At 42.5% G+C, this 13,493-nt stretch overlaps 1 protein-coding gene across 6 annotated transcripts in view; it reads left to right on the top strand.

The window, feature by feature from the left end:
• Positions 1–13,493, top strand: part of shisa7 (shisa family member 7) — a 100,946-nt gene that overhangs the window by 55,960 nt on the left and 31,493 nt on the right. The window contains exon 1 of one of the 6 annotated variants that reach the window (XM_003225028.4): positions 675–1,134. The exons of 2 other annotated variants lie outside the window; for them this stretch is intronic. The gene's annotated coding sequence lies outside the window, so the exon portion shown is untranslated. Of the gene's footprint in view, positions 1–674; positions 1,135–3,915; positions 5,591–13,493 lie in introns of those variants that run through there. 3 more of the 6 variants (XM_008117227.3, XM_008117226.3, XM_016996073.2) reach the window with 3 other exon arrangements.

Raw genomic sequence — 13,493 nt, 5'->3', positions numbered from 1 at the left:
GAGAAACCTTCAAACAACATGTAAGTAAGGAGAAATCAAGAAATGATAAAGTGGCATAAGAGCCATCTGTGAGGACAATCATGCAGATTTGATTAAAAAAAACTCCTTTTATTCTGTGTGCATGTGTGTTTTAAGACTGTAACCTAGTGCCACCATTGAAATTAAAGTAAGTGCCAGACAATTAATACAAACAAATACAAAATACTTCTTATGGTGCTCAGATTTTGGAAACTGAAAAGTAGGTGAAATTTTTTTTCTTCCCTTTCCCCACAATTTTGTCATGTTGTGCCTTTTCTTACAGCTTTCTAGAAACAGTAGCTAAAGCAGCCATCAAAAAAAAAAAGATGAGACTGTCTCACAGATAATTCCATTATTGCCTCTCTGTGTTTATAAGAATACGATGTATTCTGGAGCAGCTGATCCAATTTGTAGTATTGGAACAATGTGAATAGTCCCACAGAATCAATACTTCTAGGGTTCCTAGAATGCACATTGTAGAAAGAAGTCAAATGGGGCAGCAAGACAAACTTTCCTCTATTCTTTCCCTCAAAGCAGAAAGTAAAGAGAGGGGGAGATTAAGAAGGATGGCCGGAGAGGTAGATGAATTATCCTTCCTGATTGACAGCCTTCCCTGTCCAATCCCATGCTCCTGCATCCCACTCTTTTGGCCCCATCCTTTTACTGGAGACTCATTCTTTTTGTTAATGAAAGCTCTTCCCACTCACCCTCTTCACTCCTTTGGGACTTGGAAGCGGTTTGAAGGAGGGGGGCACAGGTTTGGGTGAGGGGCTGTAGTTATCCCTCCATCGCCTTCCCTGCGCCAATGGGAACAGCCCTCTACTTGCCTAGCAGCCAATGGAATACTTCAAGCATCATGTCTAATTCATGTGTTGCCTTGCCTTTCCCAGAGTGGAATTCTATTTTTTAATAGGAAGTACCCACTTTTGAGGTGGGATTTTTTTTCTATTAGGAAAAAAATAAATATTTCCTTACTGAAGGTGTGAGGGAGTTTCAAGCACTCCCCCTTTAAACAAGAAAAGAACAATAGCTTTTGTCACTGACGGGCTGCAGCAGGAAAGAATCAACAGCAACCGAGGAAATATTTTGTTTGGGATTTTTAAAAAATCGATCAAGGTAAGTGTGATATTTGCGTACAGTACTATGGAACAGATTGTGTGCCTATAGGAACCAGAGCTGAGTGTGTCTGTTTCAAAGTGTACATTTTTGCCTCTGAGATTATACATTTGAGTCTACACCCCTCCGTGATAACCAAATTGGATCCCTTGACCATTACTTTGGGGGTGTGAGAGAAGGGTTAACCACTCTCTGCTGCAAAAGGGGTTGGCTGGCGTTGTGCAACACAGAAGGACCTTATTCTGGTGCCAGCGCACCCCAGTGTGAGTCTCAGGGGGAAGGGTTGTGTAGGAATTCAGATCAGACGTGGCTTTGCTCTTTGGGATGCTTTGGGAGGAAGGTGGCCCCCTGATGTGTGTGTGAGATGAGATGATCACTGTACAACTGATTTTAGTTGTGCCTAGAATATATTTAAGCATATGTGGCAATGCTTTCAGTCCCTTTGCAAATTCTTACGGATTTTCTCAAATGTGTGTGTGAATGCCTGCAGTTGCATTGACGATTGCATTGATACAAATGCTTTTTAAAAATCCTGGTGGATTGTTTGCTATGTGTTGGAGGCTGTTGTGTGTTGCAACTCTGTGTGCTTTTCTTTGGTGTGTGTGTAACTGCTGCTGCAGTTCTAGGCATGTGACAGACCCTTTGTGTGTTTGTGCATATCGAATCACAGGTTGTGCATTACGTCTCTTTTGGCTCTGGGTCTGTGGTCGTTTCTGTTGCAGGGGTGGTGGGCAGGTTGGGAATATGTCACTTGGCTGGGTCTGTTTTCCTTTCGGGACACATCTCTGTGGCTGAGATTAACAGCTTTCAAAAGATTGCTTCCTGTCACATTTACACATGAGGATTTACTTGCGTCTAACTCTCTCCCGGTCTTAATCTCTTTTACACACACGCACACACACTGAATGAAGATGATATAAGCTGACTCTTCTGATATTTCACCGGCTGGCAAAGCCGGCATAAATTAACCACAGCACTTCACCACTCCCTCCCCCTTTCCCAAAATCCCGGAGGGCTGCCGCACTGCACTAGTGCTTGAATTTTAGCAAAGGAGCTGATCCAACAAGAAGAAACAGGTGCATCGGGCTCTGCTTTCCTCTGTGTGTGTATATATGCATGTTTGAAAAGGGGCGCTTTTGAACATGCATGTGTACTAACAAGTCTGTGTTTGCGTGTGACCAAAGATAACCATGAGCCTGCAGAAACACATACACAGTTTGGGAACACGAGCTGGATCGCACTGACACATACATCGGGAAAAGAGCTTGTCTTGTGCGCTTGTTATCTAATGCACAGGAAAAGAAAGTCATGTGTGCACAGAGTCCTTGCGTACACATGGAGCTATGCTGGGAGTGAACACATGCTTCTTAAGTGTATAGAGACAACGGGAAGTGAGAGAAATCTCCTTGGAAGGGAAATTCATGCCTGAAAGAGTTATTATCATGGGGAAAAGGTGTCTCCACAGAAGCTTTATCAACCCTGTGGTTTTTTTGTTGATGGGTTAGTTCAGGCATGGGCAAATTTGGGTTCTCCAAGTGTTTTGGACTGCAACTCCTGCCATTCCTAACAGCCTCGGGCCCTTTCCTTTTCCCCCTCAGCCGCTTAAGCGGCTGAGGGGGAAAAGGAAGGGGCCCGAGGCTGTTAGGAATGGCAGGAGTTGCAGTCCAAAACACTTAGAGGGCCCAAGTTTGCCCATGCCTGCTGTATATGAATCAATGGTCATGATAACTCATGGAAACATCAGCTTCTCCTCTACCCATTTCTAATTAAGACAAAATCTGAGGCAGAGGCTGTTCCCACTCACAAGTGTCTGGAAAGGGAATCATATACAGTAAGAGGAGGGAGCTGTCACCAGAGGAGGTTATCTGGGGGCACTCCAGGTGATCTGTGATGGACAGGTGTGGAAGACAGAAGGGCGGGCAGGTGGACAGAAGGAAGGAAGTGGGACAGAGTGTAATAGGAAATGCATGGCATGATAAAAAAATATGAAACCAGAGGAATTCGAAAGGGAAGATGGATCCGTTTTGCTAGCGACAGAGAACAAAGAGAAGAGATTGGGATTAGGGAGACGGGGAGGCTTTAATACGTAATGAAGCCAAATAGCGTGTCCTGTGATATGTAGAAGATTTTGCAAAGCTCCTCCAGTTTCTTGAGTCCCCCCAATGGTTTTTGTTGCCCTGAGGAAAAGTCTGTGGTTGTGAAGGAAGGAGGGTGATGATGGGGAGGAGGGAATGGACTCTGCAGTTTCCATGGTGACATTGCCATGGAAACAGCAAGGCTGCCTGGATCCTGTCAGATGAATGAGGACCAGTTTATTGGGGGAAGATGGGGAGGGAGGGAAAGGGATGATGGTGGGGAGATGGGGTTGCATTTGCCCCGAGAGACCATGGAGAATTGGTTTTAAGCCACATGTTTTGTATAAAATTTAAATGTTTTGTTTGTGGCTTTTTGAGAGAGAAGAGGATGCTAGGGTTTCTCATAGGTTTCAATGACTTTTGGTTTTGAAGTAATAGTAGTAGTAATAGTACGCAATGAGTTGAAGAAAACAAACACGGAGTTTGGCCCCTGACATATGTCACATTGAGGAGGGGGCCAAGTTTGTTTCCTGATGCTCTGAAAATTAGGGCACAATGGGCCAATGGATCAAATTGCAGGAAATTAGGAAGAACTGGATTGCTGTGAGTTTTCCGGGCTGTATGGCTATGTTCCAGAAGCATTATCTCCTGACATTTCACCCACATCTATGGCAGGCATCCTCACAACCTCTGAGGATGCCTTCCATAGATGTATGTGAAATGTCAGGAGAGAATACTTCTAGAATATTGTTACACAGCCCGGAAAACTCACAGCAGTTCAGTGATTCCGGCCATGAAAGCCTTCGACAACACATTAGGAAGAACTTCCTGTTAGTAAGAGCCATTCAGCAGTGGAATATGCTGCCTTGGAGCATGGTGGACTCTCCTTTCTGAAGGCCGGATGCCCATCTCTAGGGGGTGTTTTGGTTGTGTTTTCCTGCATGACAGAATGTGGTTGGACTGGGTGGCCCGTGTGATCTCTCCCAACTCGACAGTTCTATGATTTCATTAGTAACTTGTCAGTCTTTTCAGATCATACATTTCAGCATTAATAATGAGCGCATAACTATCCATAACGAGGAGCCAATCCTGGTGGTTCACATGGCCAATATCATGCACAGCATTCTGGGCAGACTGCTGATTACAAGTACAGTATAGGGTTGCTGTGAGTTTTCCAGGCTGTATGGCCATGTTCCAGAAGCACTCTCTCCTTATGTTCCACCCACATCTATGGCAGGCATGCTCAGAGGTTGTGAGGTTTGTTGGAAACTAGGCAAGTGGGGTTTATATGTCTGTGAAATGTCCAGGGTGGGAGAAAGAACTCTTGTCTGAGGCAAGTGTGAATTTTGCAGTTGATCACCTTGCTTAGCATTGAATAGCCTTGCAGCTTCAAAGCTTGGCTGCTTCCTGCCTGTGGGAATCCTCTGAAAGGTCTACATAGGGACTGCCAAACGCAGTGCCCAAACACAAATCAAGGCACTGCAGACTAATTCAACCAGAGAAGTCAGCCATAGGAGAGCATTTGATGAACCAACCTGGACACAGCATATTTGAGAACACAGTAATGCTGGACCACTCTAACAACCACCATGTCAGACTACACAGAGAAGCCATTGAAATCCACAAGCATATGGACAATTTCAACAGAAAGGAGGAAACCATGAAAATAAACAAAATCTGGATACCAGTATTTAAAAAACCCTCTAAAATCAGGACAGTAAATAAAGAACAACATGCAAAAACAGGAATTCCAGACAAGAAACAATCAGGACCAATTAATCCCCTCCCAACAAAAGTTTCTCCCAGGCAGGAAGCAGCCAAGCTTTGAAGCTGCAAGGCTATTCAATGCTAATCAAGGTGATCAACTGGACCATTCACACTTGCCTCAAATAGACAAGAGTTCGTTCTCCCACCCTAGAGATTCCACAGTTATTGTCTAGTTTCCAACAACAACAAAACAAAACAACAACAACAAAACTTTATTTGTATTCCACCCTATCTCCCCAAGGGGACTCAGGGCGGATAAACCTCACAACCTCTGAGAGTGCCTGCCATTGTGGGTGAAACATCAGGAGAGAATGCTTCTGGAACATGGCCATATAGCCTGGAAAACTCACAGCAACCCAGTGATTCCGGCCATGAAAGCGTTTGACAACACAAGTACAGTATATATCAAGTTCAGAGGTAAAGCTCATCCTGGAGCAAATCCTCCTTCTCCCCTCCCTGTAGTAATATAATGAGTATGACGAATATGATTGGAAGTCGGTTCTTGTCAGATCGCTTCCATCAGATCCCCATATATCATATTAGCCCTCTCGTGGGCACAAGCGTGCAGACAGCCCTCTGCTGCCTTGCAATGACGATACTCAGGACAGCGATTTGTGAGTAACCCTATCCTCTTTCTGGCTGCATGTGTCAGCGGGCAAAGATTTCTGGGTAACTGATGGTTCTGATAATAAATGGCTTCACTTTCAGGGCCATGTCAGGAGTGATTTCTTGGAATCCTTTTCCCGTCTTTTTCTGTACTTACGGCTTAATTGAATTGCTTTAATCGGTAAATCGATCAAATTGAACCAGTAAATTAATAAAACAGAAGCCCATTTTAATCATTCTGGCTGCAAGTTGGAAGCACACTCATTTATTTCATGTTCGTTCTAGTTTTCCACACTAAGAGAGAATTTAGAAAATGTTAAAAAATATCCCTTGATTCTAATAAGGAATAGCATGTGTGTGTCCTCAGATTGACTTATAGCAACCCCATGAATTTCATAGAAAATACTAGGCAAAGAATTCTCAGGGTTGTCGAAGGCTTTCATGGCTGGAATCACTGGGTTGCTATGAGTTTTCCGGGCTGTATGGCCATGTTCCAGAAGCATTTTCTCCTGAAGTTTCACCTGCATCTATATCAGGCATCCTCAGAGGTTGTGAGGTAACTCATGATACCTCACAACCTCTGAGAATGACTTCCATAGATGCTGGCGAAACGTCAGGAGGGAATGCTTCTGGAACATGGCCATACAGCCTGGAAAACTCACAGCAACCCAATACTCAGGGTTGATTTTACCACTTTCTTCCTTCCATCTCCCTTGTTTAGTATTTATAAATCAATGCGCCATCAACTAAACCTTTCAGAGCATTGTACAATAAAATCAAAATATGAAAGCAAAACATTGTTTAGTAACAGGCTAAGCCAAAAGAAGGGCAAAACAATACAGTCCGATTGTTGGCAGAAGCTCTGGAGGAATAGCGCCAGCCTTACTCAAAACTTCTCTTCCTTTAGTATTCTAAAAAAAAGGCAATGTACCATCATATTTTAGTAATATACAAAGGAATTTGAATGAATGGATAACAGTTATGAATTGCTTAAAAGGCGGATGATTCATGAACAAAAAAAATATCTTGAAAATGTATTGAACACTGGAGAGTAATTACTCATTTTGTACTAATATACCAAAGGTATTGTTAGGGCACTACTTTATTCATTCAGTACCGGATGATAGTGAGAAATTACAAAGTGGACAATGATGTGAGCATTGGTCAGAGACCATTAAGTGGATGAGGTGGAACCCAAAAGCAATGGTACTGGAAAATTATTTTCTACATTTTTAACTACTCTGTGTTTGTTTGTTGAGGGGTTAGTTCAGGCATGGGCAAACTTGGGCCCTCCAGGTGTTTTGGACTTCAACTCCCACAATTCCTAACAGCTCAGGCCCCTTCCTTTCCCCCCTCAGCTGCTTAAGCGGCTGAGGGGGGAAAGGAAAGGGCCTGAGGCTGTTAGGAATTGTGGGAGTTGAAGTCCAAAACACCTGGAGGGCCGAGGTTTGCCCATGCCTGGGTTAGTTCCATTTAATTCAGTGACCTATTGCCAGAGAAGTGGGTGTAAAAAATACCAATTCGTAGACAGTAATGTTGTTACATTCTTTGCACCAAGCGCAAGAGTGTGCATCTTTCTCCATATTATATAAACCATTTGGTCGAAGTAACTCTTTATTCCTTTAGTAAGTCTTGCAACCCCCTCTTTCAACTATATTTTTGATAGCATTGTGACATAGTTCGGAGGTGTAAACTCTGTTTCAGGTGTGTTTGTGTGAACAGAGACTGGCCATTTGTGGAAGTTTTCAATTGTGTCAGTTTGTCAAAATAAGATGGATGAGGATTGCATTTTTTCTTGTGTTGCCAAATCTGAGAAATTTACACTACGGTCACTATTGCATACACTGAGCATATAATTCATTTTACCTCACAACCTCTGAGGATGCCTGCCATAGAAGTGGCCAAAACGTCAGGAGAGAATGCTTCTGGAACATCGCCATACAGCCCGGAAAATGCACATCAACCCATCTTACTTAAAATGGATAAAGAACTCCTTATTAAAACCTTTTAGTCATCTTTTGCACTCATTTGCGGGTGCAGTTTATAGAGTGGATTAGAAATCACAAATATGAAAACAGTGGTTAGTACTTACTCTGGGATCATTTCACCCAAGAAGGGATGATTGTGTGCTCTCACTTCTCTCGATCTAATCTAGGCCAGTGAATCTGCCTTATTTCTCCCTGAATCAACTCTGCCCATTCCTGTTTGTGCACAACTTGATTCCATGAATCCAGTAATGAGAATGTATTATTATTCGAGGCATTTATTTATTGCCTCTCAACTACCAAGGATTTAGAGGTACAGTAGAGTCTCACTTATCCAACACTCGCTTATCCAACATTCTGGATTATCCAGCGCATTTTTGTAGTCAATGTTTTCAATATATCGTGATATTTTGGTGATAAATTCATAAATACAGTAATTACTACATAGCATTACTGCATATTGAACTACTTTTTCTGCCAAATTTGTTGTCTAACATGATGTTTTGGTGCTTCATTTGTAAAATCATAACCTAATTTGATGTTTAATAGGCTTTTCCTCAATGCCTCCTTATTATCCAACATATTCGCTTATCCAACATTCTGCCAGCCCGTTTAGCTTGGATAATTGAGACTCTACTGTAATGTACAACTGGTAAAAAAAAAAAACATTTTAGGGACATTACATACAAAGCAATTAGCAACCACCCAAACATGTTTTAAAACGAGGCAAACAGTTTTTAAAAACAGCCAGAGCCAAAAGTCACATTAAACAGCGCAGTCTTCATTGAACACCGGAAACTCAGAAGAGATAGAGTCAGTCTATAGGTTTGCCTGGATAAAAACTGGAAAGTGCCTCTGTTTCTTTAATGGTTGTGTAAACTCATTTTCACCGAGTGTCACATCAGCCTTATGGTTGCCTTCAAAGGACCATTTGTAATTGTAAGATGGTATACATATAAGTATATACATGGATATTTACCAGGAGCATCTGGTGGTGCAATGGGTTAAACCACTGAGCTGCTGAACTTGCTGACCGAAAGGTCGGTGGTTCGAATCTGAGGAGCAGGATGAGCTTCTGCCAACATAGCAGTTTGATAACATGCAAATGTGAGTAGATCAATAGGTACCATTCCAGTGGGAAGGTAATGGTGCTTCATGCAGTCATGCTGGCCACATGACCTTGGAGGTGTCTATGGACAACGCTGGCTCTGGGGGTTGACTAGACTTAATGTCAGGGGAAACCTTTACCTATCTATGCATGTAAGTACTATATGTTGCCCTGGCAATGAAAGCCTCACAACCCACATAAAATGACGTGGCAGGCCAAAGTCAGCGCGCGGAAGTAATTTCAGCCTATGTTCCCTGTTGTCTGTTTCAGTGACAAGCAGTTCCCTTTTCTATACATTCATTAAAGTTACAAGAAACATTCCAAGTATCCACTGTGGCAAGCCAACTTGGGAGGGATGTTGTAATGCTGCTAAGAGAATGCCCTGTATACCCACAGTGTGGTGGGATACACATAACAGGGTCTCCATTGATGATCTTAGATTATCATATGTAAGGGAGTAGTCTTCCAGAGATCCTGTTTAACAAGAATTAATAAGCCTTCCAGGAGTAATTAGTATGATTGCCTATCTGTCTGTCTGTCTGTCTGTCTGTCTATCATTTATATACTGTATATATACTGTACATGTATCTATATATGGGGGGGGGGGGAGGGAGAGCGCAAGGAGTGGCTCCCAACCTTTTTTTGACCAGGGGCCACTTTAACCAGGGAACACTCTCCAGCATTTGTATCAAAAAGGTTATGAATCAGTTTTTGGTCAACTTTAAATTCGGTTTGGTTATTTGGGGCGCATTGGATAGACCACATCAGCTCTAGTCTCTGATACAGAACATATGCCATCCAGTAGTAGCCATCTGCTCACCCACAAAAAACCATGTTTAGAGCTGATGTGGTCTATCCAATGCTATTTTCTGAATCAGCGCCCCAAATAAGCCCAGGAGCAGGCCTAAAAACCAAGACACCAAGGCACCCCGGCTTGGAATGGCTCCGTTCAGGGGGAGGGAGGAGGAGGAGAAGCAACAGTCAGGAGGCTTGTTGTCATGCCCTTTGTGGGTAGCCAGCCTTTCCCCTTCCGACATCCCCATTGCCTTGGTACTGTAAGAGGATTTCGCAAGACCAGTCACTCTAGTTGCAATGGTGTAGTAATGGTGAGGCTGCGGACCATATTTTAGTTCTTGGGGACCACTGGTTGTCCACAGACCACAAGTTGGAAACCACTGGTGTGTGTGTGTGTGTGTGTGTGTATATATATATATATATATATATATATATATATATATATATATAGAGAGAGAGAGAGAGAGAGAGAGAGAGAGAGAGAGAGAGAGGTGGGGGGAGAGGGAGATTCACATTCATGAAATGCCTTGGTTCTGCTGCCCTGGAGACACTTCTACCTTGCTAGAGATGACCAGCTGAGTAGCTTTTTACCAACCTGAGTTAAACAACTTTGGCCTGTATAACACCTCCCCCATAATTCCCTTATATGTAAAAAAAATAAAAGAAGGGGATGTTCCTTCTCTCTGTCTTTCTTTCTCTCTTTATTTCTCATTTGAATAACTCGGGTTTTCAACCAGATGGAGAGGAAAAGATAGGCACCTGCTCCATGGAGGCAAAGGCACACAGTGATCCGTAGAAAGGCAGACACATGTTTCCACGCAGAGAGAGAGAGAGAGAGAGAGGGCGGAGAAGGAAAAAAGGAAGTTACGCAAAAGGTATATATTAGAATGGAAAGAAAGTTAGTATAAAACCATGGGAAGACATCCCTGTAATTGGAAATAACTTGGCACACCTATAGATTCAAACTGCAAGAGAGAGAAAGAGAAAGAATTTTCTTATATACCCCTAAAAATACCTGCAGAACCGTAGAGCATGGTGATGCAATATGCATTTCGCCCTCTTCACACGGTATATATGCATGAAATGGCTAAGATCATTCACAGATATGCAAAATTATCCCCATCTCTTCCTCACATATGCACAGACTCTTATCCTAACAGACACTAAACAGACTGTTATAAACATGAGCTGCCATCTCCCTGCTTTCCCAGAGTCTAGCTCAGAGGGCTTAGAAATCTGCATGGCTTTCATCGCATTGCAAAGAACAAAATGTAAACGTGTATGTCTGTGTGAGGTTCAGTTTGTTAATTTATCCAGTATCCCAAAGATTGTGTTTTATGGCCTGACGATGTGAGCGAATCTTTCAAAATAAGGAGACTTTTTATGTAACAGGAATTGGCTCATGTTCCCATACTCTCAAAAGGAACAAATGTTGGCCAAGATGTACAATCTAAAATAATCCCCAAGTTGCTTCTTTCTTTAGATGCCATCTCCTTTTATATATTTTATTTCCCATCTTTGTATTCTCTCCTAGTCCTTTGCATGTCATACTGACTTCCAGGACCCTGTGATCACTTCTTTCACACAGCAGACCCCAAAAAGGAAGAAGCATTGAGAACAGTTCATTGCCTGTAAATCTATTGCCGTTACAGAATAAAGTCTTCCTTGAGATAGCAATTTAGTCTCAGAGGCTCCACAGATTTGGCAATATAGCATCCACCTGTATTGAGGCACCTTTAGTCTCATGTACAACATATGGTAAGTCTTAATTGGATAACAGTTTTCTAAGCACCATTTCAGCAGAAGCATTCTCTTCAATAGTAGTAACGAGAGTGCCCCCACTAAAATGATTCTTGTTGCAATGTTAGGTATGCTTTCTTTCATTCTTAAAAAGTATTGTCATAAACAGATTGGTTTCCCCAGGCAGGAAGCAGCCAGGCTTTGAAACTGCAAGGCCATTCAATGCTAATCAAGGTGGCCAATTGAGGCATTCACACTTGCCTCAAGCAGAGTTCTTTCTCCCAGCCTGACCTTCCACAAATTTATAAACCCCACTTGCCTAGTTTCCAACAGACCACACAACCTCTGAGGAGGCCTGCAATAGATATTGGTGAAATTTCAGGAGAGAATGCTTCTGGAACATGGCCATACAGCTACGAAAATTCATAGCAACCCAGTGATTCCAGCCATGAAAGCCTTCAACAACAGATTGATTTTTATTGATGATGTGTTATCACACCACTAACCCTGCTCTGTAAGAGAGTTGTGTGGACTATTGTGGCTGAGTAGCTGAGAGCTTGCTTTGCATGAAGAAAGTCCCAAGTTCAAAACCCAACATTGTCACCGAGGCTGGATCTACCCTGCCATATAATCCAGATCAAAGCAGATAATCTGGATTCATAAACTGTATTGTATGACAGTATAGATGGAGGCATATGCAATACTATGACTTGGCTTTCTTTCCTTCCTTTCCCTTCTTCCCTTACTTTCCAATCTACTTCATTCCCTTTCTTTCTCTCAGCTCTGAGACCAAAAGGGGTGCATTGTTTTAGTTCAAACCCCTGAATTATTTTAAGCTGGATAATGAAGGGTATGTGTGCCAAGTTTGACTTAGATCTATCAAGCTGCGTAGGAGGCGTTGTGGTACAAACCAACCAACTAACCAACCAACCAATATACATGCATGCTCTATATATATATAGAGAGAGAGGGGGGGGGAAGGATCAGGCATGGACAAATTCGGCCCTCCAGGTGTTTTGGACTTCTAGGAATTGTGGGATTTGAAGTCCAAAACACCCAGAGGGTTGAAGTTTGCCCATGCCTGATATAGAGGCAAATTTAGAAAGTTGGTGTCCTGCCTGTTTTTGCAAACCTTGATTCCTCCTACTTTCTGATCTTTGTCTAGATCTTCTCCAGAAAGGAAGGTGAGCACTCCTAGAAATCTTAAAGAGAGACAATTCTCCTCTGAAATAAGGTGTAGGACTCTGATTCAATGTATGGGCTTTTCTCAGTCCCTCTTGCACCCAGAAGTGAACGTCTGGTCATTTCTGATTATTAAAATTCAAAAAAATGAGTATGTATTGCTCACAGATTAATATGTAGCTGTTTGAGTGCCTATCTATTGGATGATGAGAACAGAATGTTTCAGACACTGTGCTAGACGTAGCAATAAGACAAAAACATCAAAAAAGAGATGTTTGTTTTTGTTATTTAGCAGTGTAATCGTTCTGATATTCAGATTTTGGTAGGAATTTGCATATCCAATGATATGTAAGCTTCACTGAATATAATGGGATGTTATTGTTGTGTGCCTTCAGGTGGATATTATGCTAAATAAATACGTATTCCTGCTTTTAACTGATTAATTACTTGATTAGCAGAAATGTGAGTTATTGAGGAAATCATGAGACATTTTTGAATTCAGAAGTAAATTAAAAAATAAAGCTAGGTCTGAAAAGTGTGCTTATAGCTTGCTTGCTGGACTACAGTTCTGCACCTGACCTGGCCAGGACTAGGGATTCTGTGGGCTATAGTTTAGCAGCTCCTCCACACCTTTTCTAAGCTTTGACTGTCTCAGAGTTGGAATGAAAAGGGAGTTCCATCCCAAGTAATCCAGAAACATAAGCCCCATCTACACAGACCATTTAATGCAATTGAAAGGGAACTTCAAACTGCGGCAGTTAGACAACAAGCCGTTATGGAAGTGTGTGAAAGAAAGCCCTTCATGTGCATCAGTGCTCTGTAGTTGGGGTTTTTTTTGTGTCAGGAGCGACTTGCGAAACTGCAAGTCACTTCTGGTGTTAGAGAATTGGCTGTCTGCAAGGATGTTGCCCAGGGGACACCCGGATGTTTTGATGTTTTTATCATCTTTGTAGGAGGCTTCTCTCATGTCCCCGCATGGAGCTGGAGCTGATAGAGGGAGCTCATCCGCGCTCTCTACGGGTGGGATTCGAACCTGGCAGCTTTCAGATCAGCAACCCAACCTTCAAGTCAAAAGGCTTTAATCCACTATGCCATCAGGGG

This window comes from Anolis carolinensis, chromosome 6, assembly GCF_035594765.1.
Source record: "Anolis carolinensis isolate JA03-04 chromosome 6, rAnoCar3.1.pri, whole genome shotgun sequence".
Taxonomy (NCBI): Eukaryota; Metazoa; Chordata; class Lepidosauria; order Squamata; family Dactyloidae; genus Anolis; species Anolis carolinensis.
The sequence above is the reverse complement of the archived record's forward strand: the minus strand, read 5'-3'. Positions and strand labels throughout refer to the sequence as shown.